Source organism: Diadema setosum, chromosome 7 (assembly GCF_964275005.1).
Source record: "Diadema setosum chromosome 7, eeDiaSeto1, whole genome shotgun sequence".
Classification (NCBI taxonomy): Eukaryota; Metazoa; Echinodermata; class Echinoidea; order Diadematoida; family Diadematidae; genus Diadema; species Diadema setosum.
In genome coordinates this window covers 5,361,109-5,389,078 of record NC_092691.1, presented here as the reverse complement: position 1 = coordinate 5,389,078, position 27,970 = coordinate 5,361,109, and the positions used below count along the sequence as shown (strand labels likewise).

At 36.7% G+C, this 27,970-nt stretch overlaps 2 long non-coding RNA genes across 2 annotated transcripts; both read left to right on the top strand.

Moving 5' to 3' along the window:
* Positions 1-13: 13 nt before the first annotated feature.
* LOC140230513 (uncharacterized) lies at positions 14-27,157 on the top strand. Its single transcript, XR_011901403.1, has 5 exons — positions 14-163; positions 24,006-24,181; positions 24,830-24,925; positions 25,591-25,703; positions 26,782-27,157. It is a non-coding gene; the product is annotated as an uncharacterized lncRNA (long non-coding RNA).
* Positions 458-3,693, top strand: LOC140230511 (uncharacterized). Its single transcript, XR_011901402.1, has 4 exons — positions 458-665; positions 1,344-1,439; positions 2,118-2,231; positions 3,319-3,693. It is a non-coding gene; the product is annotated as an uncharacterized lncRNA (long non-coding RNA).
* Positions 27,158-27,970: the final 813 nt, after the last annotated feature.

The following is a 27,970-nucleotide window of genomic DNA, read 5'->3' as shown; positions in this document are numbered from 1 at the left end:
TAATCATATTAGTACTTTATCAATGATTGACAGATGAGGTCACAACCAGAATCTTGGTTTGGAAGGTTTTTGTGGGTGTATCCAAGTATTCTGAAGAAATATAGAAGAAATAAAAATATTTGGATTGTTTCTAGATATCCGTTTCACCTTTAAACCGAGACAAGTAAGTCTGCGTATAAAATGTAGGTCCTGATATCATTAAATAATCCACGAAAACACATTCCGCAGTCCATTGCTGCCCTGTGTACGAGGCGAGAGCTGCACGTCACCGGCTAGCTCGTAGACTGCGATTCTAGCTCTTTTACCGTGCCGTGCGAATTTGATAAGAGTCGTGCCGCCGTCACTAATTATTTTTTGCAATCATCTCGCTTAATGCACACGAGCCAAATTCAGGTGCCTTTGTAATGGCTGGTGTACTGAGTGCAATTATCAGCCAAAAATCCTTATAAATTCCACCACATATCCACCATGTTCAGTATTCACCCAAGACTCCGAGTTAGGTTCACGGCAGCCAAACGGATACGAAGACGACAAATCTACGAAGACGACGCAGAAAACTACGAGGAGGAAAAAGCTCCAGAGAAGCCTACCGACACAACCACTGAAGTAAACGTCCAATTTCTTCACCATGCCTAACGCAAACTGTACGTGCTGCAGCTGCAAGGGTAAGTTTTCTTTTCTTTCGCATAACCACACCGAAATTCATTCTAAACCCACTGAGTATGAAACCTGTGTAGGGCAACTTTTAACTGCTCTTTGGTGTGCGTCTCGCCTGAAAGTTGTAGAAAATGCAAATCAGAGACTTGCATCCCTTCATCAGACTGTACGGTGCTTTACAGTACACATTGTACGCCATGATAGAACGCCATGATAAAAGGCCAGAACGCTGCACGTACACAAATTAGGTTTTCTTTCACTTGTAGTGGCTCTAATGTCGGGGAGACAATTCTGGACTAAGGACCATATACTAGTAACGCAATCATGGTCTTAGAATCTCAATGAAATATATTGATGTTGGCTTTTTTTGTGTGACAAGAATGCTTTAGATTTTAACCTAGAATTGCGACTTCGCGCGACGTACACCAACGTAGTGAATAACGCCACGAATTCCGTGGATAGTTGTGCAAACGCACGTGGTTATGTTTATTCATGTTATTATTGTGTAGCTTCATGGTTTATTCATGAGGGGAGGAGTCTGTGCTTGAGAAGAACTTGACCGGGAAAATAACGATACATCACGTACAAGTGCATTGTTTTGAAAGGAATGGTAGACAGTATTATGTTTTGAGAGCTTCACTGAGGCAATATTTTGATCTTTCTTGATTCCATTCGTTTATTTACAGAGGGAAGCAAGAACTGCGCTGGTTGCCAAGGAAAAGCTTGCTGCGAGACTGGCAGTTGCTGTACTAGTGGAAAGTGTGGGTGTGGAGCATGTTCAGGTAAGTTGGCATCAAGCTATTCTACCAACTAAGTTTAGGCCTTGTCTGATTGTCTACAGTACATTTACTTCCATGATGTGTGCCAATTACCAATGGTATAAATGCAACCTTCATAAAGGATTGCCACCATTAATGATAGATCTAAAGATTTTTTTTTTTGTCTTTTGATAATTTAAGACCTGAGGTTCATAACTGAAGTGTTCCATATATTTTGTTCGCATCTTATTGTGCATTGCGTCGCAACGGTACACTGCTGAAACTCCAGTTACAAGTCTATTTGTTAACATACTGCCTGGATGTGCATTTGAAAATGATAGACCAAAGAAATGATTGTACGTGTGCTTTGCCTTGTGTTCTTATTATGTAAATTCAATGCTTTTGACACTTGTGAACGGATGCAAGTTGAGCTTATGGATATTGCCTTTCTAAATCGTTACCAGATAAGATTTTTCATATAAATTTTGGTTTTTTTTTTAGTTGCAGGGAAGAAATCGTGCTACATCACGTACAGTGTAAGGGAGCAGAGAAGAAAATCTTTGTCTTATCTGAAATGAGAGTGAAAGAAAATTTGAGAAAATTGTGTTCGAAGACAGAAAAGAAGCCTTGTGTTGCTCTAAAGCCAGTGATGAATTTTAACAAGCAAACTTACTAATACCGCCCTCCCCCTTTCCCCTCCAGACTCTGCCTGCAAGTGCTGTGACTGTGGCCCAGAGTGCAAATGCGCTGCTGGAAGCTGCACGTGTTAGATCTGACCTGTCCTCGGTAACATGGTGGAGGAGGATTGCGAACCAGGTATGGGACTGAAGCATTGAATTACAGAATGCAAAATATCTTTTTTAAATTTTGTATTTGCTATCTCGCGTATAGTCGATGCCGACTAGGAATATTTTGGAAAAAGTTTTCTTTTCTTTCTTTCTTTTCTTTTTTAATAAAAAAAGAGAAGAAGATATTTGTACATTTCCTGACTTGCCAGCCCATGAAGAATTGTACCGTGAGAAATGTGTGTGCTCCGTGATTGGAGGACACTAAGGTTAACTTGGTTCTAGGAATTCTGGGGATGACTGACCCAAGAAGATTTATTACATTTTACATGCAAATTCAAATTTTTGATGGTGCAGGCGGTCCCAATTTAAACAGTGTAAATGGGCTACTAAGGCAGAAAAGGACGAATATCATGAGCAGAATTTGTAGATTGACAAACACTTCGATTTTTGTTCTGCCTTTTATCTTCTATTTTGAGAACCTATTCATTTTGGTATAACAAACGGGTGATATTGTTTTGTTCCAGTGTTCCACGTCTTGCAAGTTTGGATTTTCAGTGGAATACTGTTTTCCATCGTTATGATTATTCACTATTTTTTTTTTTTTTGCCATGACAAAGTGCATGTTTCTTTTTATGACATCATTCGTGCATATACTTCATATTGTATCTGAAAAAAAAAATGCCCTTATCAGACGAATGAAAGACAAATCAACAACTTGTACCGCTTTGAATCATGTTTTGTTTTTCTTTTTTGATGATGGAAATAAATAAACTATTGAATTGAATTGAAAAAATGAAACCTAGAGCTTTCACGACCTCATACTAGTAAAACACACATGAAACACTTTTCTGACCAATATCAGGGATGTATAGTGGTATGTTTTTAAGATTAGATACGAGGTTCATGCATTGTCAGTGAAATATATGATAAATATTGCACAGTAAGATCCTACATGCTCACTGATCAGCTTCCATGCTATAAGAAATTCTGTGTGAAATTATCCAGCTACTTTTCCTTCTTGTAATGCCGCCAAACTAATGGTACATTACTTTATCTATGCATTCTTGTAACAAAGATTTACTTTTGTCCTCTTCCTTTTTCTTTATTATGTGCAGACATCCATTAAGGAACCTCCTGAGCAGTCTGGTCAAGCTTATCGCCCAAGACTATGGCCGCCGACAATGGAGATTACCTGAACACCAGTTATCTTGTACGATATTTTTGTTGTATTATAGTCATGTGAATAATGTAATATTATTTTGTATGAAATGTTTCAACAGTAAACTATTTTTTTTATATGCAAACCAAAAACAAAACAAAAAATAAGAGTGGTTGGAAAGAATGTGCTCAAGGATTTCGAATTTGGACCTTTTTGAGAAAATGACCATGCAGTCTAATTTTGTGATAAGAATTAATTTCAGCAAGCGGTGAACAGCACTGCTATTGGATTTTTAACGGGGTCATTATAAGGTTAAAAGATACTTTGTTTCTGATAGCTCACTTTTCCGTAATCTTTTCCTAACATTGTTTCGAGTATGTAAAGAAATAAACCAAAACACAAGACAATGCAGAAATTGGTCCGAGTAGTATTTTCTAATGTGTGTAATTTAAGAATCTACTTAGTACGATAGCTGCTATGGAAAGCACAGTAATGGTTGTATGCATGTGTGCGTGTGTGTGTGTGTGTTTGTGTGTGTGTTTGTATTATATGTCTGTCAGTCAGTAAATGAAAGAAAGATGATGTGGATGGCGTAGGTTTATTGCGACAAGGTCGAGGACTTGTTGAGAGACTCTGCCCAACGTGCACAAGTAAAACAAAAAGTCAAGTTCATGTTAGTGCGTGTGTGTGCGTGAGTGTGTGTCAGATGACAGACGACAAGCTTCTTTTCACTTCTCACATTAAGATAATAGATGGACTGTGAAACAGACAGACAGACAGACACACACATACTAACGAAAAACTGGATTCCCTACCACCTAAAAAGTGACGATTTGAGGCGTGATGTGTTTTCATCAGAATTAGCCAAAATATTAGATTTAGCATGCATCGCATGGCACACTTTACAGTTTTAACTAAAACGCTAAAGCTCCTTACCGTGGAAGGGAAGGGGGATCCCCACCGATCCCCATATTCTCCCGACACTCCGGGCCGCGTTTTTTTTTAAAGACGGCACAGATTGGGGCATGGCGCGTGTTAAACCTATGGGAAAAAGTTGGGTTAGGGTTTATGGTTATGGTTAGGGTTAGGGTTAGGGTTAGGGTTGGGGTCAGGGTTAGGGTTAAGGTTAGGGTTTGATGGTTAGGGTTAGGATTAGGATTAGGGTTAGGTTTAGGGATAGTGTCCCCAATCTGTGCCGTCTAAAAAAAAACACGCCTCCGGGCCTTGTTCCGTCGCTTCGGGTGTCGCAGTCTGGGCGCCGTCCCTTTTTCGATCGTGCGATATTTTGCCAAATGCGACAAACCAAGAGAGGGCGCAAATTTTCTGACTGCAATAATCAGATCTACGCCAGTGGACGACAGTTGTCCACCGATGTCAGTGCTGTGGTCCTATCGCAATCCTCGGGTGTCACGCCCTCATACGGCTTGTCGCGTACACTGAATTACCGCTCCGAGTACCACTAAACCATAATGTAAACAGAGTCCAAAAGCTAGACTAGACTGCATCCCAGGTTTGACATCTTTATGTTCCAACTTTTCATTAGGGTGGGGGTGGGGGGGGGGGGTGTTCAGATTCTCACAACGGTACATAAGATCCCATTAGTTGATTTCTCTATGAAATATTTTCTCTTTTCACATGATTCCCATACATGTTTCAGAGAGATTGGAAGCGAATTTTTAGATTTTATGTGAGCTTTCGCTGACTAGCTGCCTTCTATAAGCTTCGTCAGACTGGCGTTGACTTGCCGTAGATTGGGTAATGGCAGACTAATGAGAAGAAAATGGGAATGTATATTGAAAATGTGTTATCGCTCCACGATATTACTTCTTGAAGATTCTTGAGCAGTGCTTCAGATGTATCTGAGCTTGACTTACAGTATGGTGATCATGCCTTTCCTAAACCCCCACACCACCAATAAACAAAGAAAAACAAATCAATAAGGAACCTACGGGGGGGGGGGGGATCCCTAACCCCCGTTCGCGGTAGCTCTGCCACTATCTTGAAATGAGAGATTCTGAGACAATTACTATTGATCTATTTTGTCTGAAAGACCAGTGCGGGTATCCACATCTTCTTAGGGAGAACAGTTGATATCATCTTCCTCAGTCTCAATCTCCTCTGAATATGTGATGATGATAATCATGGATCCTTCCCATGAGGCTCCGGTATACTCTGGTGTAAACGTCTGATGGAGTGTGTGGTGTAAAGAATACAGGCACTATAGGGCTCACACGGGTAAATATTTTCCCATAGAGACGTGTGTTAAAAGTCAGAATTTAAAAAAAATCTGTAAAAAAAACTGGTAGAAATGAGGTGTTTCATCTTCGGCAACCTGAAAAAGTGAGGTATGCCCTTTCATCCGTCAAATTCCAAGGGGGGTTCTTCAGCTGAAAACTCTGTCCAAGGGTTCGCAAAACCAGACTACGAGTTCTTTTTAATACTAAAAAGATCACATATTATTTTTTGGACCTGCACCCAATAGTCCAAGAGCATTAGTTTTAACCTGGACATTTTTGGTAACAAGCTGATTTTTTCAGGATAGGTCCAGAAAAATGTCTAGAATAACATACTAAAAGTCCTCATAAATCCTCTTTGAGCGTTTTCCGCAATCCAAGATGGCGTCCAAAATGGCCGCCATATCCAGAAATTCTTATAACTTTTCAACCAGAGAACCCAAATATAAAATTTAAATGCCTAAATATATGTTTTGAAGCATGAAGAACTCAATAAAACACATATTAAGAGATGTTGATGCACGCAAAAACCGTAATCCAAGATGGCGTCCAAAATGGCCGCCATATTTTGAAATTCTTATAACTTTTCAACCAGGTAACCCAAATACAAAATTTAAATGTCTAAATATATGTTTTGAAGGATGAAGAACTCAATAAAATACATATTAAGGGATGTTGACGGACATAAGTACCGTAATCCAAGATGGCGTCCAAAAAGACCGCCATTTCCTGATTTTTTTTCTCTCATAATTTTGCAAGTGGATTTCAACTGTACACCCTTGTAATGTCGAAATATACGTTTTGAGTCACAGGGAACCAAATATAATACTTATTCTGAGATTTTGAAACACAAATAAAGCATTTAAGCACTTCAGAAATCCAAAATGGTGTCCAAAATGGCTGCCATTTCCTGTTTTTCTCATAACCCTGCAACTACGTAACCGCGATGCGCACTTATTGAGACATAAGGAACCCAACAAAATACTTATTCAGTGATCTTGAAGCAGGTAAGTACAAATAAAACCACGTGAGTTCTTCGCGAAAACCAAATGTTGCCCAAAATGGCCGCCGTTTGTTTATCACGAGACAAAGATATTCCACATAATGTTCGAGATCCAACAACTCAGATGGCCTGGTGGTAAAGGTTCGCTTGGATGCATTCCCCCCCCCCCCACCCTTGGGGAAAGGTGTGACCTGTACAATCATTATTTTCCAAATATTCATCCTGAAGTCATTGAATTGCAATCATAAAAATGCAAAACGTCCCTCGCTCGGCCCCTTTCCATAGACTTTGTACACTTTTGAGATTAACACATTTCCGAATATGTCATCAAAAAGTGTGCACTAGATCTTTCACTTACAAAATGGAAAAGTAAGGGTAATTTGCCCTTCCTACAAAATCCTTCCACCGCTCACTTCCCCAATATAAATTAAATACCCCTTTGATTAACAATTCCCAAATATTGCATCGAATGTATGTAAATGATATAATTATTTTCATTTCAATTCAAGTGTAATAGCTCCCTGGAGTTGGAGGGGATGGGGATACTGAGACAATGAATTATCTACTCTTTAAGGATGGACAATCAATATAACACCAAAGGTGCACTAGGCCGGTTAATGATCATAGAAATGCCAAACTCCCTCCAGTCGAAAGGGATTCCCCCCCCCCCCCCACATCCTCTACCAGCTCATTGCCTTGGATATACTAGTCTTTATTCTTTATTCTATTCTTACACTTTTTAATAGAAACAACAATCTGGTATGTCATCAACATTGTGCACCATAAAACCCGTATATCTTGAAAGAAAAAACAAAAAACCTCCATTTTGTGGGAGGGTGCATCACCCTATACACTTCCCCTGCATATTTCCATTAGTAATATATATTTTCTTACTTTTAGGACAAAAACAAATCTCAGATATTTCACCAAAAGAGTGTGCTAAATCTCTGAATTTCAAATGGGAAAATGCCAAAATCTCCATCGTATGGGAAGGAGTATTCTCCCCACACACTTCCCCCTCCCCGACACTTTCCTGAATTCGTTCTTCCAGCGTTAAATAGAAAACAAATATCAAATATTTCACCAAATAGGTGCAACAGATCTGTAAATTTCAAGTCTGAAAATACGAAATTATGCCCTCGTGTGGAAGCGGGCATCCCTATGACTGCGCACTTCCATGATTACATAACTTTTTGTTCCTTTTTATGGAAACAAAAAATTAATATTTCACCAATATGGTGCATCAAATGTCTGAATATCAAGTCTGAAAATGCAAAATCTCCCCCATGTTGGGGGAGGGGATCCCCTTCCACCCCCTCCCATATATTGCCCATTTCCCTGAAAACTTCTTTATATATTTCCTACTCTTTGATGGAAACAATTCAATATCCTACCAAACGTTTGCACTATATGTTTCACTTTCGAGTAAAAAAAGAAGATCCCTCGTGTGGGAGAGGATTATTCCTCTTCCATGTACCAATAACTATGAGTGCCACATTCTCTGATTTCTATCTGTAATATAATTTTACCTAATCTACACGAAATGAATAGGCCACCTTAAGATAATTTAGACACTTTGTTTTAAGGTGGAGCAATACACTGCAGCAAAGAGATTCACTGTCATTTGATGAATTACACATTTTGTCGCACATGAAGAAACTAATTTTCAACAGTTATATAGCACAGACATCAGAAAGAATTGTTTTTACTTCTTGAGTGATAACTGACAGTTTCAAATGTAACTCACCTCATGGTAAACACCAAATGCGTTGGTAATAAAAAAGGGCTAGCACTAAATTTTCATTTCATGTGCTTGAGGTGACGAAAATGGAGCATGTGGTAAAAAGATCTAGTAGGCTCTCTGCTTAGCAACATATCTGATGGTGAATGTTTCTATCGAAACAAGGACACACTCCTTGAGTTTAACATCCAAATGTTTTATTTGTATACTTTACTCATAAGAACTATTTGTAAATAAAAAGCTTCTTATATACTATACTGACATCTATTTACATAATATTTTTATTGTGACATAAAATTGTGACTGCCAGCCATTTTGCACGCCATTTTGCATTTTAGGAAGAGCTCGAGCGGTTTAATCTGGACATGCGTGCGTCAACATCTCTTAATATGTATTTCATTGAGTTCTTTATAAATGTTTCGAAACATAGACACTTAAATTCTGTATTGGGTTGCCTAATTGAAATATTTCAGAAAATGGCGGCAACTTTGGATGCCATCTTGGATTACGGTACTTATGTCCGTCAACATCTCTTAATATATATTTTATTGAGTTCTTCATCCTTCAAAACATATATTTAGACATTTAAATTTTGTAATTGGGTTACCTGGCTGGAAAGTTATCAGAATTTCAAAATATGGCGGCCATTTTGGATGCCATCTTGGATTACGGTACTTATGTCCGTCAACATCTCTTAATATGTATTTTATTGAGTTCTTCATCCTTCAAAACATATATTTACATATTTAAATTTTGTATTAGGGTTACCTGGCTGGAAAGTTTTAAGAATTTCAAAATATGGCGGCCATTTTGGACGCCATCTTGGATTACCGTACTTGCGTGCATCAAAATCTCTTGATATGTGTTTTATTGAGTTCTTCATGCTTCAAAACATATAAGTAGACATTTAAATTTTGTATTTTGGTTCTCTGGTTGAAAAGTTATAAGAATTTCTGGAAATGGCGGCCATTATGGACGCCATCTTGGATTGCGGAAAACGCTCAAAGAGGATTCATGAGGACTTTTAGTATGTTATTCTAGACATTTTTCTGGACCTATCCTGAAAAAATCAGCTTGTTACCAAAAATGTCCAGGTTTAAGCCTTTTTTGACCTAATGCTCTTGGACTACAATCAAAAATAGTCCCTTCAAATTCCGTGAGAAAAGCTTTCATCTTCCAACCAAAATGCAGTTTGTAGAAGGATTCATAGTCAATATCTAAAGCTATTCAGTTATTTTACCAAAGTGCATTTGCTTTTGTAATAATTTTTTTATTCATTTATTTCAATATCTTTGGTACGATTTTGTGATGGGATCAGGGATATTCCATAGTATTATTTGCAAGTGTGAGCCCTATACCATATCTATTATAAAAGTTCATGATAGAAAATTATTCTCTCGACGTATTTCAATTCTGCCAATTGCCCCATCTGTAGGGCGAGTCAGCCTGACGAAGCCTGCAGTCGCATAAAACATGCAGCTGCCGTACGCAAGATTAGAATGAAACTCAGATTGTGAACCACAGGAAATTGACACGAATTCACAAATCAGATGAATCTGTATCTTCTTTTCCTCAAGCGGCTCTTTAGAGATGTTTAGAGCAAATTTCTTCACCTCCCAGTTTAATGCAGCTTTTCGTGTACGCAATTCTGTCGAATGATGTTGTTTTGTTGTATTTTTAGTGACTGATATCGGAGATAAACGTTTAATCATCACGTGCTAAAGAGTATACTTGTGTTTGTTTACTTTTTTTTTTAGCACACCACACTTATATAGCTACGCGTCTGCACACGTCACAGATCGACAAAAATCGCACATTCTGCAAAATGCATTGTTTCTAAGAACTGGCCGTGTGCAAAAAATGATATCGCACACGGCATTACTTCACACGTTTTAGGGACTCCGAGCTCTACGGGCATGCTTGTTACCTATCGGGCGTATTTTTCCTCTCTTTTCAGTCTGTTAAGCAGACGAGTGATTTCCGTTTTAATTCACCGAAAGGAGAGAAAAATCAAAATATCATATTCAGAGATGACGGACTCAAAACCGCCAGAAATCCAGAATTTTCAGTTGTGCCGTATTTGCAGAAAGTATACAGCTTTGCATATTTGTTGTGAAGTTGACTGAACGTTAAAAGTGTAAACCAAACAAAGCAGACACACGTCATAGCAAATGCAATACATTGCAGACTATCATCAAATCATACTGCATATAATCATCATACCTTTAAGAAAAAATGAACAAGGTGAGAATGCACAGTTGCAAAACTATCGATAGAAATCGTTATTTTATAAAGTTTTGTGTACGTATTTTGAGGAGATTAAGTTTAGATGATGAAATTGCTGCTTGTCCCACACCATGCACTGACGCTAGAATACCATTTGATGAAAACATTATAACACAGTCTGTAGGTGATATCAATTTATTTCAATACATGTAATGTGCCCTATTCTACGTTCAAATTTGATGAACTTTCTGTCAAGCTAAACTGTACTCTTTGAATTTACCTTCCACGTGAAAAAGAGTTGGACTTCTATCCAAGTAGCAGCCTTTTTACCTTTTTTATTCTGCTGTACGAAAGGGAGATCTTTCCCATGAAAATGTTTCTTATTTCACGGTTTGGGTCTTCAAACGACTTCAGCGCCTCGTTTCAAACGCTACACATTTCGCTGTCTAAATGTAATGTTTGCACCACAGGTTCTGATCACAAGTTCATTCGAGTTAACAACAAGTTACTGTAGAATCAATTGTGGATATTACTATTCTATCTCTGGTAATGTATACCAAATGGCTCCACTCTTCAAACTTCACAAGATCATGTGAGTTATTTTTACATAACGTTTGCACCAGGTTCAACACCATGAGTATAAATTTAGTTTACCACAGCTAGCAACCATGCAGTGAAATGCAATGTTATAAATGAAGGTATTTATGCATTTTTTATTTCTCAACAATGTGGCCGTGTTGTAAGTGTATCGTAGCTGAATAATGTAGGCCCTATATGTTTTTTTTTTCATGTGTCTACACCTCTTTATTGTATTTTGTGATGTACAAAGGGCCTCTGAGAATAACGCTGATTGTATCCAGAGCTGTCAGAGCTTCCCTAATGAAACGAAACAAATAAAAATGAATGAATGAATGAATACATAAACAAAATGAATAAATACACAAATAAATAAATAAATAAATAGATAAATAAATAAATAAATAAATAAATAAATGAATGAATAAATAAATAAATACGTATAACTTCTTATCCTCTCTTTGGTACTATATATTTCATTTTATTTATTGTTTCTGCATGGCGTACACATTGATTCATCATTATATCTACTTTGCACATGAGAGATAAAGAAATCATAGAGAATACAGACATAGAGAATACAGACAATAAAATAAATAAATAAATACGTATAACTTCTTATCCTCTCTTTGGTACTATATATTTCATTTTATTTATTGTTTCTGCATGGCGTACACATTGATTCATCATTATATCTACTTTGCACATGAGAGATAAAGAAATCATAGAGAATACAGACATTACAAGGAGAAATCAATCTACCATGCAGGAGGATCCCTAATAAGTCGAACTTAATATTTTGGGAATGATTAGATACACAAAGAAATGAAATATAGAATTTGATAAAGTATCTGAAGATATACAAAAAAAAAGCTATTTCACAAAACAAACATTAACGAGCATGCATGTATACAGATGATGCAAAAATGGAAGATGATGAAAAAGAACAGGGGAAAAGAAATAGAAAAAAGCAAACAAACAAAACCCTCCTCTTTCACTCTTCAATATGATACAAGCAGGTGCGTTCACCCAATTGGGCGAGGCAACCGAACCAGTCACCAACATGAGAATGTATAGAGAAAATATTCCGTGGCAATACATTATTTTCATGTATACTAGGGCGGGCAAACGATCACAGCTCCACGTTTCAAACTGAACACATTTCATAGCTTACGTAATGTTTGCACCCCAAGTTTACTAACAGTGCCGACTGCAAAAAAACAAAAACAAAAACAAAAAACTCACAACAAGCTACTTATCAATAAGTGAACAATGCAGGGTGCTGAGCGCAGTGTTTACGTGGATGCAAACTTGGCACTAAGACTGGGTGTCTTACGTAATGATTTTCCCAATCTTGAGCCGTGCGCTTCTTTGTTATGGTGGAAGGCTCTGAGTAGTTTGCTATTCAGACCGCCTAATAAGAAAGAGAAGAAATACAAATGTGTGTAATAAACCAAATGATTGGTGTCATTCTATGATTATCCTAATCAATTTAAACGGACACCCACTGCAAAAGAAAACCCAAACAAAAACAAAACAAAAACAAAAACAAAAACATAGATAGATCGATAGAAATCGTTATTTTATAAAGTTTTGTGTACGTATTTCGAGGAAATAGTTAGGTGATGAAATTGTTGCTTGTCCCACACCACTGACGCTAGAATACCATTTGATTAAAACATTGTAATAAAGTCTATAGGTGATATCAATTTCAAGACATATTGTAATGTGCCCTATTCTACGTTCAAATTTGATGAACTTTCTGTCAAGCTAGAAAAAAAAAGAGTTGGAGTTCTATCCAAGTGGCAGCCTTTTTACCTGTTTTATTCTGCTGTACGAAGGGGAGATCTTGCCCATGAAAATGTTTCTTATTTCACGGTTTGGGTCTCCAAACGACTTCAGTGCCCCGCTTCAAACGCTACACATTTCGTTGTCTAAATGTAATGTTTGCACGAGATTCCGATCACTAGTTCATTCGAGTTAACAACAAGTTATATACTGTAGTATCAGTAATAAATTGTGGATATCATTACTCTCTCTTTGGTACTGTATACCAAATGGCTGTACTCTTCAAACTTCACATTATCATGTAATTTTTTTACACAACGTTTGCACCAGGCTCCCCATCATGGGTATAGATTTAGTTTAAGAAATGAATAAATAAATATGAATTACCGCTTATTCTCTCTTTGGTAATATTTATATTTCATTTTATTTATTGTTTCTGCATGGCGTACACATTGATTCATCATTATTATGATATAGCTACTTTGCACATGAGAGATTGAGAGATAAAGAAATCATAGTGAGAGAATACAGACATACAATACAAGGAGAAATCAAACTACCATGCAGGAGGATCCCGTTAAATAAGTCGAGCTTAATATTTGGGGCCTGATTAGGTACAAAGAGAAATGAAATTCAATATACAACTTGATAAACTATCTGAAGATATACAAGAAATTATTTCACAAAACAAAACATTAAAGGGCATGCATGTATACGGATGATGCTAAAAAAAAAATGAAACTAATGAAAAAGAAAAGGGAAAAGAAAAAGAAAAGAAAAGAAAAGAGACATACGTGAAATAAAGATTTCAATATGTGATATGATAGAAGCAGGTGCGTTCACTCAATTGGTCGAGGCAACCGAACCAGTCACTTACATGAAAATGTATAGAGAAAATATTCCGTGGCGATGCATTATTTTCTTGTATACTAGGGCGGGCAAACGATCCCAGCTCCACGTCTCAAACCAAAAACATTTCATAGCTTACGTAATGTTTGCACCCCAGGCTCAACATCACAAGTTTACTAATAGTGCCGACTGCAAAAAAAAAACAAAACAAAAACAAAACAAAACATCTCACTGCAAGCTACTTATTTATAAATGAACAATGCAGAGTGCTGAGTGCAGTGTTTACGTGGATGCAAACGTGGCGCTGAAACTGGGTGTCTTACGTAATGATTTTCCCAATCTTGAGCCGTGCGCTTCTTTGTTATGGATGGAAGGCTCTGAGTAGTTTGCTGTTCAGACCGCCGAATATTTCATAATAAGAAAGAGAAGAAATACAAATGTGTGTAATAAACCAAATGATTGGTGTCACTCTATGATTATCCTGATCAATTAAACGCACACCTACTGCAAAAAGAAAAAAACAAAAACAAAAACAAAAACAAACACATCGGTGTTAGATTTAACATCATGGGACCGTGTTACATCTAACTCCGATCAAGTGTCAATACAGGACCACACCCATAGGTGTAGAAAATGATATAAAGTTGTGATGGTGTTTAAAAGTGTTTACCTTGCACTTCGTGTGTTAAGTTGACAATGTAGCTGGTCATATATAGACACATTTTGATACTGCGCTGGTGTTAATTCAACAATGACACCGCATGGTGTTGACTTAATATTGTTGATATTGATGTCAATGGTATAACACCCACCCATGTGTCAATAGGAGACCACAACAATCGGTATTACTGTGGTGTAAATGTGTTCACACCATTACTTTTTTTTTTCAAAAATCAAGTGCTTTATTGGAAAGTTCTTGGTCGTCTTGTTGAAGTTCAAAATAAAAAAAAAAGAGAACAATAACTAAGTAACAATTCAAAACACAATTTTATGTTTTGAAGTGACACCAGGAGGTGTTCATCTAACACCACAATTGAGCACCAGAAATTTAACACGAACTCGTTGTTTTATATTTAACACCGGAATTAAAGCTTTGGATACAGCTTTGGAAATTGTTGTGAAGTTGACTGAACGTTAAAAGTGTAAACCAGACAAAGCAGACACACGTCATAACAAATACAATACATTGCAGACTATCATCAAATCATACTGCATACCTTTAACAAAATTTGAACTAACAAGGTGAGAATGCATAGTTGCGAAACTATCGATAGAAATCGTTATCTTATTAAGTTTTGTGTACGTATTTTGAGAAGATCAGTATCAATACTTATCAGTATCAATACTTTGTTCGCTCATTTCAGCAGTGGTGCAACATGCGTATTATCGGTACCTCTTTGTGTATAATGTAATAAAAATTGACAGATTTTTAGATTTTGACAATATAATGATACTTCATAATGGTCCAATATAAAAAAGAGGGTTTTATTATCGACCGCATTTTCATCCTATAAATCAATAACTATTCAGATAATGTTCATATTATTTCCTATAATCAAAAATAATCTGTCAAATTCGGGAGTTATCTCTATGTCCGTATACATGCTTTGTGCTGGTTCTGTTAAAATTCTTGCACAGACTCTGACTATTTGTGTGTACGCTTCCTACCTGTGCTGTTTATGTATTCTATGTTCTTCATTATGTTGCCAGAAATCTATGTCTATGTGAATTTGCCTACTCGCCGTCCTATCCGTGAACCCGGGATTGTTCGTGCTTCCCTTGTGCCAACATATTTCATTCCTTTACAAACTCGTCAGTTGACATGCCTTCATATACTTTATGACTTTCCTTATGGCTAATCGACTCAATGCAGCATTTGATTCCCTTGATGATGATGAACTCTTTGATTTGTTTAGACGCTCCCCTTCGGAATTAAGTCGGAATAAGTTACATTCGTCTGCTTTTTTGATAACCTTATTACCAACAATGTTAATACATCTTCAAAAGATATATATAATGATTTTGATTTTGAATATGACTCCACTCAAACTCCTTCTAAGTATGTCACTGTTGATCAATTTAAAGATTCTATAGATAGTTTTTCACAACGCACATTTTCCATGTTACATCTAAATATAAGAAGTATTAATAAACATTTTGATGAATTACAGATATTATTAGATAATCAAAGTAAACATCAAATTTCAGTAATAGGTTTAACTGAAACATGGTTATCATCTCATTTGCCGTATGCATTTGATGGTTATGATTTTATTGTTAATAACAGAGTGAACAGGACGGGTGGTGGGGTTGCGTTTTATTTATTTCAAGAATTTGAATTCAGTGTTTGTGATGAATTGAATATTATGAATGATATTCTAGAGTCCCTGTTTGTAGAAATCTTTATTCCTCAAAGTGAAAATATTATAATTGGTATTGTTTATAGACGCCCAAGTTCAAGTCCTAAAGATTTTTTGGATTGTATAACAAACTTATTAAGAAGCCCTTTTTTATTAATAAAATTATTTTCATAATGGGTGATTTTAATATTGATTTGATTAAGAATGATGACAATACATATCAAGAATTTCTTAAAATGTTTTTGTCAGCCTCTTTTTTTACCATTAATTAACACGATAATGTTAAAACGATAATGTTTTTGCTAATTCTGTGCAGATTTTAAATTCTTCTATAATTTTATCTGATATTACTGATCATTTTCCTATTATAGCATGTCTTGACCTTAAACACTGTGTTAACAAGTTTCATTTTTCTTCATCCAGACGTAGAGCTACACCAGAAAATTTGGCTAGCCTTGGTGCTAGCTTAGACAGGGCTTATTGGTCTAGTGTTTATGATAATGATGATATAAATGCATCATTTGAGATTTTTTTCAGGGATGATTAATGAATATTTAGATGAATATATTCCTACATTAAAAGATAAGTCAGTTAATTATAAAACTTCCCCCAAATTTCCATGGATTACAAAATCTCTTCTTCGTCCAATAAATAAGAAAAATCGGTTATATTATAAATTCAAAATGAAAAAAAAAAACTGAGCAGTCAAAAAATAAATACACTTCGTATAAAAATATTCTAACGAAGATTATACGGTTGGAAAAGAGAAAATATTATATGATTCAGTTAGAAAAATATAAACATGATATAAACAATACATGGAAGGTGTTGAAGCAGGCTATGAATATATCAAAAAAGAAATCAAATATTGCCAAAATAAGACATGATAATAACATTTGTTACGATCACACTTATATAGCCAATATTTTTAACTCTTATTTTTCAATGATTGGAGAGAATTTGGCAGAAAAATACCGCAGTCAAATATACATTTTTCTAAATTCTTAGGTCAATCCAATTCCAGTTCTATTTTTCGTTCCAACAACAAAATATGAAATAATAGATATTGTTACTGCAATGAATAACAAGCGAAGTGCCGGTTATGACGATATCAGTAATTTTATTCTAAAGGGAATTATATCTTCAATTGCTGACCCACTTTCATATATTTTCAATAAATCCATATTAAGTGGTGTTTTTCCTGATTTTATGAAAATAGCTAAGGTTTTCCCTTTATAAAAAAAAAAGAGATGATTCTGATATAAGTAATTATAGACCTATTTCTCTGCTTTCATCTTTATCTAAAATTTTGGAAAAAATTATATTCACAAGAACAACTAATTTTCTGAATATTCATAATGTTTTTACAAATTCTCAATTTGGGTTTCGTTAGAAACATAGCACCATTTATTCCCTTTTAAAGCTTATTGACCACGCTGCGCATACTATTGATAATCACTCTCATCTTATTGGTATCTTCCTGGACATCTCCAAGGCTTTCGATACAATTAATCATGAAACATTACTTTATAAATTGTCTCATTATGGAATACGGGGGAAGGCCCTGGAGTGGTTCAGGAGTTACCTACAAATCGAAAACAATACGTATCTCTGAACGAGAACAACTAAGGTTTGATATTCATTAAATGTGGCGTCCCACAGGGTAGTTTATCAGGACCTTTACTTTTTATCATTTATATTAATTACTTTTGCAGATCATCTGACATACTCTCATTCACACTTTTTGCTGATGATTCAAATATTTTCTTTTCTCACCAAAATCCAGATACTCTTGTACGCATCGTTAATTCCGAATTGAAAAAAGTAACTCAGTGGATAAGAGCTAATAAATTATCACTTAATCTCCAGAAAACTAAGTATATGCTTTTTAGCAAATGCTATAGAAGCTTTAGGCACAGATATTATTTTTGATGACTCTCTGTTAGAACGAGTATCTCATATAAAATTCCTTGGTATCACAGTAGACGATAAACTTTCGTATAGCAAGGCCGCATATTACTAACATTTGTACAATAATTTCACGTAATACTGGTATTATTAATAGACTCAAGTTTCATATTCCATTGTCCTCTTTATTGACGTTGTATTTTTCTCTAATTTTACCTTATCTTAATTACGGACTTCTAGCATGGGGTAGTGCCCATCAAACTTTACTAGATAAACTACTGTTATCACAAAGAAAGGCTCTTCGTATTATTTGTGGAGTCCCGCCACGTTCCCATACAGAGCCATTATTTACTAAATATAAGATTTTGAAAATCAAAGATTTGTATTTTTTCAGCTTAGTCAGTTTATGTTTAATTACAATGTAAATGCACTTCCCAGTATTTTCAATTTAGTGTTCAAACGGAACCAGTCTTTTCATAATTATCCCACTAGACAATCTAATGAGTTTCATTTACCCCTCCTGAGAACTTTATTGGCTCAGAATACATTTATATACACCGGTCCTAGATTTTGGAATTCACTAAGCTGTGAAATAAAAATTCCCCATCTTTGTATTCTTTTAAGCGCAAGTTGAAATTTTTTCTATTAAATCCTCTCTGATATGCTTTTTTTTTTCATTAGCTATAGGTTTCGTCAACCTCAAGGTCCATCATCTATCCACCAATCATTCAATCACTGAATTCATTATTAAGTAATGAAGTAGCCATCACAATCCTTGCACAGCTGCATGCAGCACCAACTCTATGAAGCACATTCTCAATCATCCCCTGTTCCATTTCCCTTGTTCAGCGTGTAGGCATTCTCTCATTCTCTCTTTTTCTTTCTTTCCTTCCATTCTTTTCATCTATTCTGGAAAGTTGTGTCATGTTGTTGTGTTTCTCCTGTTTTGTCCCGTCCTATCGTATATCATATTTGTGACAAGTGTTTGTAAATAAGTAATTCATAAGTTTTATGAGTTGTTCACAATATACACGCTTTGCTTTTTAGTGGACCTCTCAATTCTTTTTTTTTTCAACTGAAGCATGACTTTATATATATTTTTTTTTTTTGCCAGTGTGCACTCTTATGTTTATCGATATCATTTATCTATTGCAAAGGCAAATGTTTGTGTTTATGATGAAATTCCTGATTTATCTTGTGTTATGTTTTGTTGGAAAAAGAAGAATGAAAATAAATGAATTGAATTGAATTGAAATGAGATAGTTAGATGATGAAATTGTTGCTTGTCCCACACCATGCACTGACGCTAGAATACCATTTGATGAAAACATTGTAATACAGTCTATAGGTGATATCAATTTCAATACATGTAATGTGCCCTATTCTAAGCTCAAATTTGATGAACTTTCTGTCAAGCTAAACTGTACGTAATCTTTGAATTTTCCGTACACGTGAAAAAGAGTTGAAGTTCTTTCCAAGTAGCAGCCTTTTTACCTTTTTTTTATTCTACTGTACGAAGGGGAGATCTTGCCCATGAAAATGTTTCTTATTTCACGGTTTGGGTCTTCAAACGACTTCAGCGCCCCGTTTCAAACGCTACACATTTCGCTGTCTAAATGTAATCTTTGCACGAGGTTCCGATCACTAGTTCATTCGAGTTAACAACAAGTAGTAACGATTGTGGATATTATTATTCTCTCTTTGGTACTGTATACCAAATGGCTCCACTCTTCAAACTTCATATAATCATGTAAGTTATTTTTACATCTGTTTGCACCAGGTTCAACACCATGAGTATATATTTAGTTTACCACAGCTAGCAACCATTCAGTGAAATGCAATGTTATAAATGAAGGTATTTATGCATTTTTTATTTCCGCGATTCTCAACAATGTGGCCGTGTTGTAAGTGTATCGTAGCTGAATAATGTAGGCCCTATATGTTTTTTTTTTCATGTGTCTACAATATGTGTAGTTTGTGATGTACAAAGGGCCTCTGAGAATAACACTGACTGTATCCACTGTCAGAGCTTCCCTAATGAAACGAAACAAACAAAAATGACTGACTGACTGAATGAATGAATGAACGAATGAATACATAGACAAGATAAATAAATAAATAAATGAATAAATAGGTATAACTTCTTATTCTCTCTTTGGTACTTTATATTTATTGTTTCTGGATGGCGTACACATTGATTCATCAATTTATATATCTACTTTGCACATGAGAGATAAAGAAAGCATCGAATACAGACAAACAATACAAGGAGAAATCAATCTACCATCCAGAAGGATCCCTAATAAGTCGAACTTGATATTTTGGGAATTATTAGATACACAAAGAAATGAAATATGCAATTTAAAAAAGTATCTGAAGATATACAAAAAAAAAAACTATTTCACAAAACAAACATTAACGAGCATGCATGTATACAGATGATGCTAAAAATGGAAGATGATGAAAAAGAACAGGGGAAAAGAAATAGAGAGAAAAAAAAACCCTCTTTCACTCTTCAGTACGATACAAGCAGGTGCGTTAACCAAATTGGTCGAGGCAACCGAACCAGTCACTAACATGAGAATGTATAGAGAAAATATTCCGTGGCAATACATTATTTTCAGGTATACTATACAGGGCGGGCAAACGATCACATCTCCACGTTTCAAAACTGAACACATTTCATAGTTTAGGTAGTGTTTGCACCCCAGGCTCAACATCACAAGTTTACTAATAGTGCCGACTGCAAAAAATAAATATCTCACAGCAAGCTACTTACTAATAAATGAACAATGCAGGGTGCTGAGCGCAGTGTTTACGTGGACACAAACTTGGCACTGACACTGGGTGTCTTATGTAATGATTTTCCCAATCTCGAGCCATGCGCTTCTTTGCCATGGATGGAAGGCTCTGAGTAGTTTGCTATTCAGACCGCCGAATATTTCATAATAAGAAAGAGAAGAAATACAAATGTGTGTAATAAACCAAATGATTGGTGTCACTCTATGATTATCCTAATCAATTAAACGCACACCCACTGCAAAACAAACAAACAAACAAACAAACAGACCAAAAAAAAAAAAAAAAATATCGGTGTTTGATATAACATCATGGGACCGTGTTAAATCTAATTCCGATCAAGTGTCAATACAGGAACACACCTATAGGTGTAGAAAGTATGTTGTGATGGTGTTTAAAAGTGTTTACCTTCTTCTTGTGTTAAGTTGACACTGTAGCTGGGGATTTTTCTTTTCTTTTCTTTTTTTTTTTTGGACACTGCGCTGGTGTCAATTCAACAATGACAACGCATAGTGTTGATTTAATATTGTTGGTGTTGATGTCAATGGTATAACACCCGCCCAGTGTCAATAGGAGACCACAACGATCGGTATCACTGTGGTGTAAATGTGTTCACACCTTTTTTCAAAAATCAAGTGCTTTATCAGAAAGTTCTTGGTTGTCTTGTTGAAGTTCAAATTCAAAAAAGAGAACAATAACTCAGTAACAATTTAAAACAAATTCAAATTTTACATTTTGAAGTGACATCAGAAGATGTTAATCTAACACCACAATTGAGCACCGAAAATTATAACACGAACTCGGTGTTTCATATTTAACACCGGAAAGAATATCGCTTATATGAGGACAGACAGAGAACAGTCATTGTGTCATGCGTAATCACGAAAGTCTAATGTCGGGATTTTTTTTCAGATATGAATTCGAAAGATGCTAATCTTTAGATTGAAATAAATGGAAATATAATAACTTTATTACAAGGAAAATATTTCGTTGAAAGAATTAAACGTAAGAAAACTGTGAAGGTTACTGCAAAAGTCTGCTTTACGGACACGTTTTCTTCCTTTTATGATCTCGAGTTTAAGCGGGTTACGGGATGACACACATCAAACAACTTTATAGTAACAGAAATAAAAAAAAAAAACAGCAGAGAGAACGAAATGTTTGATATAAAAAAATCATAGAATACACTTAAAATGACTCTAAAGTACACCAAAAATATATTTGAAACTTGAGATAATGTGTGGGGGAACCTACAAAAAATCAAATTCCTGTGGGGTAGGTCCTCAGAAAAACTGTCGGCACACACACACACACGCACAACAGAGAAATGAAAGGGAGAAAAAGGAAAAAAAAAACTGGAAGAGAAGAACTTCAACAGCTATCAACTCTCCCCAGAAACATTTTCCCATAATTATTGAAAAAATTGCGTTGTTCGCATTTCCGTTGCGTGTTTTTCGTATACAACTGGCTGTCGCGTCGTGAGAACTTCGCACAAACCGTGCAAGCACGTTTTTCGCCTTCATCGTCGGAACACATTTGGAAAATAACTTCTCCGAATGTTGGATTTGGCCACTGCCTCCTTCGCAAATCGTTCGCGCTCTCCTTGAACTCAAGGGCTGGTTAAGGTTGTTTCTGTGATATTAACGTGACTAACAAAAGACATGGCGAGGGAACATGAAAGTTATGCTCGGTCTCGGAGAGGGTGCATTCCAATGTTTTTTGTTTATCAAATTAGTACTTTATCAATGATTGACAGATAACCGAGGCTAGAGCCAGGGTTACACCAGAACCGAATTCCAAGTCCCGAATAAATTTGGACCAATTCTGCCCGAATATGGCCTAAATCGGATGGATTCCGTGGATTCGAAACCTTTTCGTCTCTGATTCGGGGAGCTCCCCGAATCAGAGACGAATAGGTTCCGAATAGGTCCCGAATCAGAGCAGAATCGCCAAGAATTGATCCGAATCAATTTTGGGCATCCCGAATAAAGCCGAATGCCAACCCAAATAGTGCCCCGAATCGAGCCGAATGTGGCCCGAATACCCCGATTACAGCCAAATAGAGCCGAATGACGACCCGAATATGTCGATCCGAATTGGGACGAATATGTCCAAATGCGCCGAAAACGCTATCGAACACGCCCAGAATCATCCGAATTGGGCTAATCGGGTCATTCTGGCATATTCAGCTCACTCACCTGTATTCTGCTGTATATTCGGGTAATGATTTGGATGGATTCGGTGAGGTATTCGGGGCATTCTGGGCAGATTCGGCTCTATTCGTGATATTCGGGTCTATGTGGCTAGATGATTCCGGCTGTTACTCCCCTAATGATACGAATAGGCCCGAATCTGCCCCGAATGGCCCGAAGGCCTCCAAGAATCCAACCGAATTCCATCCGAACACATCCCGAATATGGCCCGAATGAAATTTGTCGGGGCCACATTCGGGAGTATTTTGGAAGGTATTCGGCTGGTTTGAACATTTTCAAAACGAGCCGAATCCCTCCCGAATTTTCGCCCATTCGGGGAAGGAGAACAGAATGCTCCGGAATCCACCCGCATCTGATTCGGTTCCGGCGTAACCGAGGCTTTAACCGTGGCTTTAAGGTCACAGCCAGAGTCTTGGTTTGGAAGGTTTTTGTGCGTGTGCGTGTGCGTGTGTGTGTGTGTGTGTGTGCGTGTGTGGGCGTATCCAAATAATCTGAAGAAAAATAGAAGAAAAATTATTCAAAAATATATATTTTTTTCCGGATATTCGTTTCACTGCAAAAATGATGTTGAAGGTATCATGAATCAACACAAATCAACATGCATTTGTATGTCATAAAACCTTTCAGCGAGACAAGTCTGTCACGTGATAAACAGTCTTCCTATATAATGTAGGCCCTAATATCATCAATAATCCACGAAACACATTACGCAGTCCGCTGCTGCATGCAAGTCTAGTTCTATTTACCGTGCCATGCAAATTTGATAAGAGTCGTGCCGCCGTTACTAAACTTTTATTTATTTTTTTTTTTGGCAGCATTTGTTTTGCACACGAGCCAAATTCAAGTGACTTTGTGATGGCTTTACCGGTAGTGCGCTGAGTGCAATTATCAGCCAGAAATCCTTATAAATTCACCACATATTCACCATGTTCACTATTCACCCAAGACTCCGAGTTAGGCACACGGCAGCCATACGGATACGAAGACGACAAATCTACGAAGACGACGCAGAAAACTACGAGGAGGAAGAAGCTCCCAAGAAGCCTACCGACAGACCACTGAAGTAAACGTCCAAATTCTTCACCATGCCTAACTCAAACTGTGCGTGCTGCAGATGCAAGGGTAAGTTTGTTTGTTTGTTTGTTTTTTTTCGTTTCTCTAGCCACACATAAATTCATTCTAAACCCAAGAGTATAAAATCTGTTTATGACAACATTTAATTACTCTTTAGCCTGAAAGTTGTAGAAAATGTAAATCAGAGACTAGCAGCCCTTCATCAAGCTGTATCGGGCTATACAAATTTGTATGCCATGATGAAACGCCATGCTATAACGCTGCACGTATTGGGATTCCTTTCACTTGTAGTCGCTCGAATATCGAGGAGACAATTCTGGACTGAGGGCCATGCGAGGCGAGAGTAACGCATTCTTGACTTTAGATTTTTTTTTTTAAATATATCACTGTTTTTATAACAAGAATGCTTCGGGTTTTAACCTAAAATGAGGATCGAGCCATGCCCATAGATTTGTTCGTCAGAATTGCGACTTCGCGCGACGTACACCAACGTAGTGAATGACGCCGCGATATGTGTTGTGCAAGCGCACGTGGTTAATGTTTATTTGAAACATAAATTGACGTGGAAATAACATCACGTATAGGTACATTGGTCCAAGCGCTTTGAAAAGAATGGTAGACAGTATTATATTAACCATTGAGTGCTTCACTGACGCAATATTTTGATCTTTCTTGATTCCATTTATTTATTTGCAGAGGGAAGCAAGACCTGTACTGGTTGCAAAGGAAAAGATTGCTGCGAGACTGGCAGTTGCTGTACTAGTGGAAAGTGTGCGTGTGGAGCATGTGCAAGTAAGTTGCATCAAGCTTTTCTACCAACTAGGCCTTATCTGATTATCTACAGTACATTTACTTCCATGATTTGTGCCAATTGATGATATAAATGCAGCCGTCATAAAGGATGACCACCACTAATTATAGATCTAAAGATTTTTGGGCCTTTTTGATTGATAGATAATTATTGCAAGACCTGGGGTTTATATCTGAAGTGTTCCATATTTTGTTCGCATCTATATTGCGTCACAATGGTACACTGCTGAAACTCCATTCACAAGTCTATTTGTTAGCATGCTGCCTGGATATGCATTTGAAAATGATAGACCAAAGAAATGATTGTACGTGTCCTTTGCTTTGTGTTCTTATTCTTATGTAAATTCGTGTCAATGCTTTTGACACTTGTGAACTGATGCAAGTTGAGCTTATGGAGATTTCCTTTCTAAATCGTCACCAGATAAGATTTTTCATATCGAAGAAATATAATATAAGAAATCGTTTTACATCACAGTGATGTAGCATAGGGAGCATAGAAGAAAGTCTTTATGTCTTATCTGAAATGAGAGTAAAAGAAAAGTTGGGAATTGCGTTGGAAGACTGAAAAGAAACCCTGTACTGCTACAGCCAGTGGTGAATTATGATAACCAAGCTTACTGATCTCCCCCCCCCCCTTCCCCCTCTAGGCTCTTCAGCATGCACCTGTTGTGACTGTGGCCCAAACTGCAAATGTCCTGCTGGAAGCTGTAACTGTTAGATCCTGTCCTCAGTAACATGGCGGAGGAGGATTACGAGCCAGGTATGGGACTGAAGCATTTCATTACAAAATGCAAAACATCTTTCGTTTTATTTTGTATTTGCTGTGTCTTAAACATTCAAGTATCATTGATGCCCATTAGGAATGTTTTGGAAAAGTCACCCCCTTTTTTTTTTAACGAAGATATTTGCAAATTCCATGACTTGCTATGGAAGCCAGCAAGCCCACGGAAAAATCGGACCTTGAGAAGTGTGCGCGCGCTGTGATTTTAGGACCGTAAGGTTACCTTGGTATAGTAGGATTCCCGGGGAAGAACAGCCCAAGTGTCAAACTTTTCGCATTTTACTTTCAAATTTAACCAAATTTAAACAGTGTAAATGAGCTATGAAGATCACGTACTAGAAGGGGCCGACTTGGTTATGAGCAGGCAACACGAGTGAAATATACAACAGAACGGCTAAGCAGATTTTTTTTTTCTTTTTTTTTTAGATTGACGAACACTTCGATTTTTGTCGTGTCTTTCGTCTTCCCTTTTGAGAACCTATCCGTTTAGAAAACTAGAGCTTTCACTAGCTGATATAACACGTATTAACACTATTCTGACCAATATCATGTAGTGGTAAGCCCCATGCTTTCAAATTAGGTACCAGGTTCATGCATTGTCAGTGAAATATATGAGAAAGATTGTAAATCAAGATCCTACAGAGTAGGGGCGAATCCAGGAAATCCATTCCAATTAACTTACAGGTCTCACAAAGTATAGAATCGCACTTGGCTAATTGTTCATAGCATGAAAGACGATCGCTCTGCAATGGCGGGTCGGGGGGGGGGGGGGCGCACCGGGCGCGCGCGCCCCTCTATATTTTTTGTTAAAACAAAATAAATAAAAGAAAAATGTGGAGGGGGGGGGGGGCTCGTGCTAATTTGGCATGATGTTATTATTCATAGGTATCACCCGATTCGTCAAGGTATACATGGACTCGATAGTGTGTGTGAAATTTGACACAGTCCCGAAAATGAAACCTCATCCACCTACTTTTCCTCATTATAATGCAATTAAACATTGTACTCTAATTAACAGAGATGTATTGATATCTTCTTCCTTTTTCTTTTCATGCAGATGTCCATTGAATTTCCAGAGCAGTCTGGTCAAGCTTATCGCAAGAATAAATAGCCGCCGACATTGGAGACATTGAACACCAGTCATCTTATACAAGATTTTTTTTTGTATTATAGTCATGTGAATAATGTAAAATTATTTTGTATGAAATGCTTCAACAGTAAACATTTTATTTCTATATAAACCAATAACAAAGCAAAAAATATTAGTGGTTGGAAAAAAATATGCTCAACGATTTGGAATTTGGAGCTTTCGAGAAAATGATTGTGTAATCTAATTTTGTTATCAGGAAGCGGTGGACTGCACTGCTGTTGGGATTCTAACGGGGTCATCATAAGGTTAAAAGATACTTTGTTTCTGATAATTCCCTTTTAGTTGGTGCTTTCCACGCAATTCTTGTGAATATGTAAAGAAATAAACAACCAAAGTACGAGACAATGCAGAAATCCGTCTGAATAGCATTTTCTATTGTGCGTAATTTAAGGATTTACTTGGGATGATAGTTGGGATGGAAGCCAAGCTCTTGTTGTGTGTGTGTGTGTGTGTATGTGTGTGTGTGTGTGTGAGGGTAGGTGTGTGTGTGTGTGTGTGTGTGTGTTTGTTTATTTGTTTATATCTGCAAGTTAATGGAAGAAAAAAAATGTAACACGGGCGAGATGAGGACATGTGAGAACACGGGAACAATGGTGTAGGTTTATTTCGACAAGATAGAGGCCCTTTGCAAGGGACTCTGCCAAAAGTGCACGAATGAAATCTAGATCATGATGTGCATAGTGTGTGTGTGTGTGTGTGTGTGTGTGTTTGTTTGTTTCGTCATAACGCCATTCGTACAAAGTCAAATATCACAAAAGGAAAAGAAATCCTTCTAAATCTAATTTGGCAATGTAACTTTTTTTTTAAACTTTCAATTCATTTCTGCCAATGACCAAAAATTAATTTTTCCTACATCTACAAAACGGCATCCTTGATGGCGCATCATTTGTAGGTTTTCGTCAAACCTATCCATTTATCTCCTTTAATCATTGGGTGGTTGAATATCAAATTCGAATATAATGAAATTGTGTGTTTTTTTGTGTGTTTGTAGATTATTTTTTTTTTTTTGTAATTGAATTAATGAATGTGTGTTTATTTTTTTTTATTGCCCGCCCGGTGGAACTCCATGAAAATTAAGATAACAACAACTATCAGA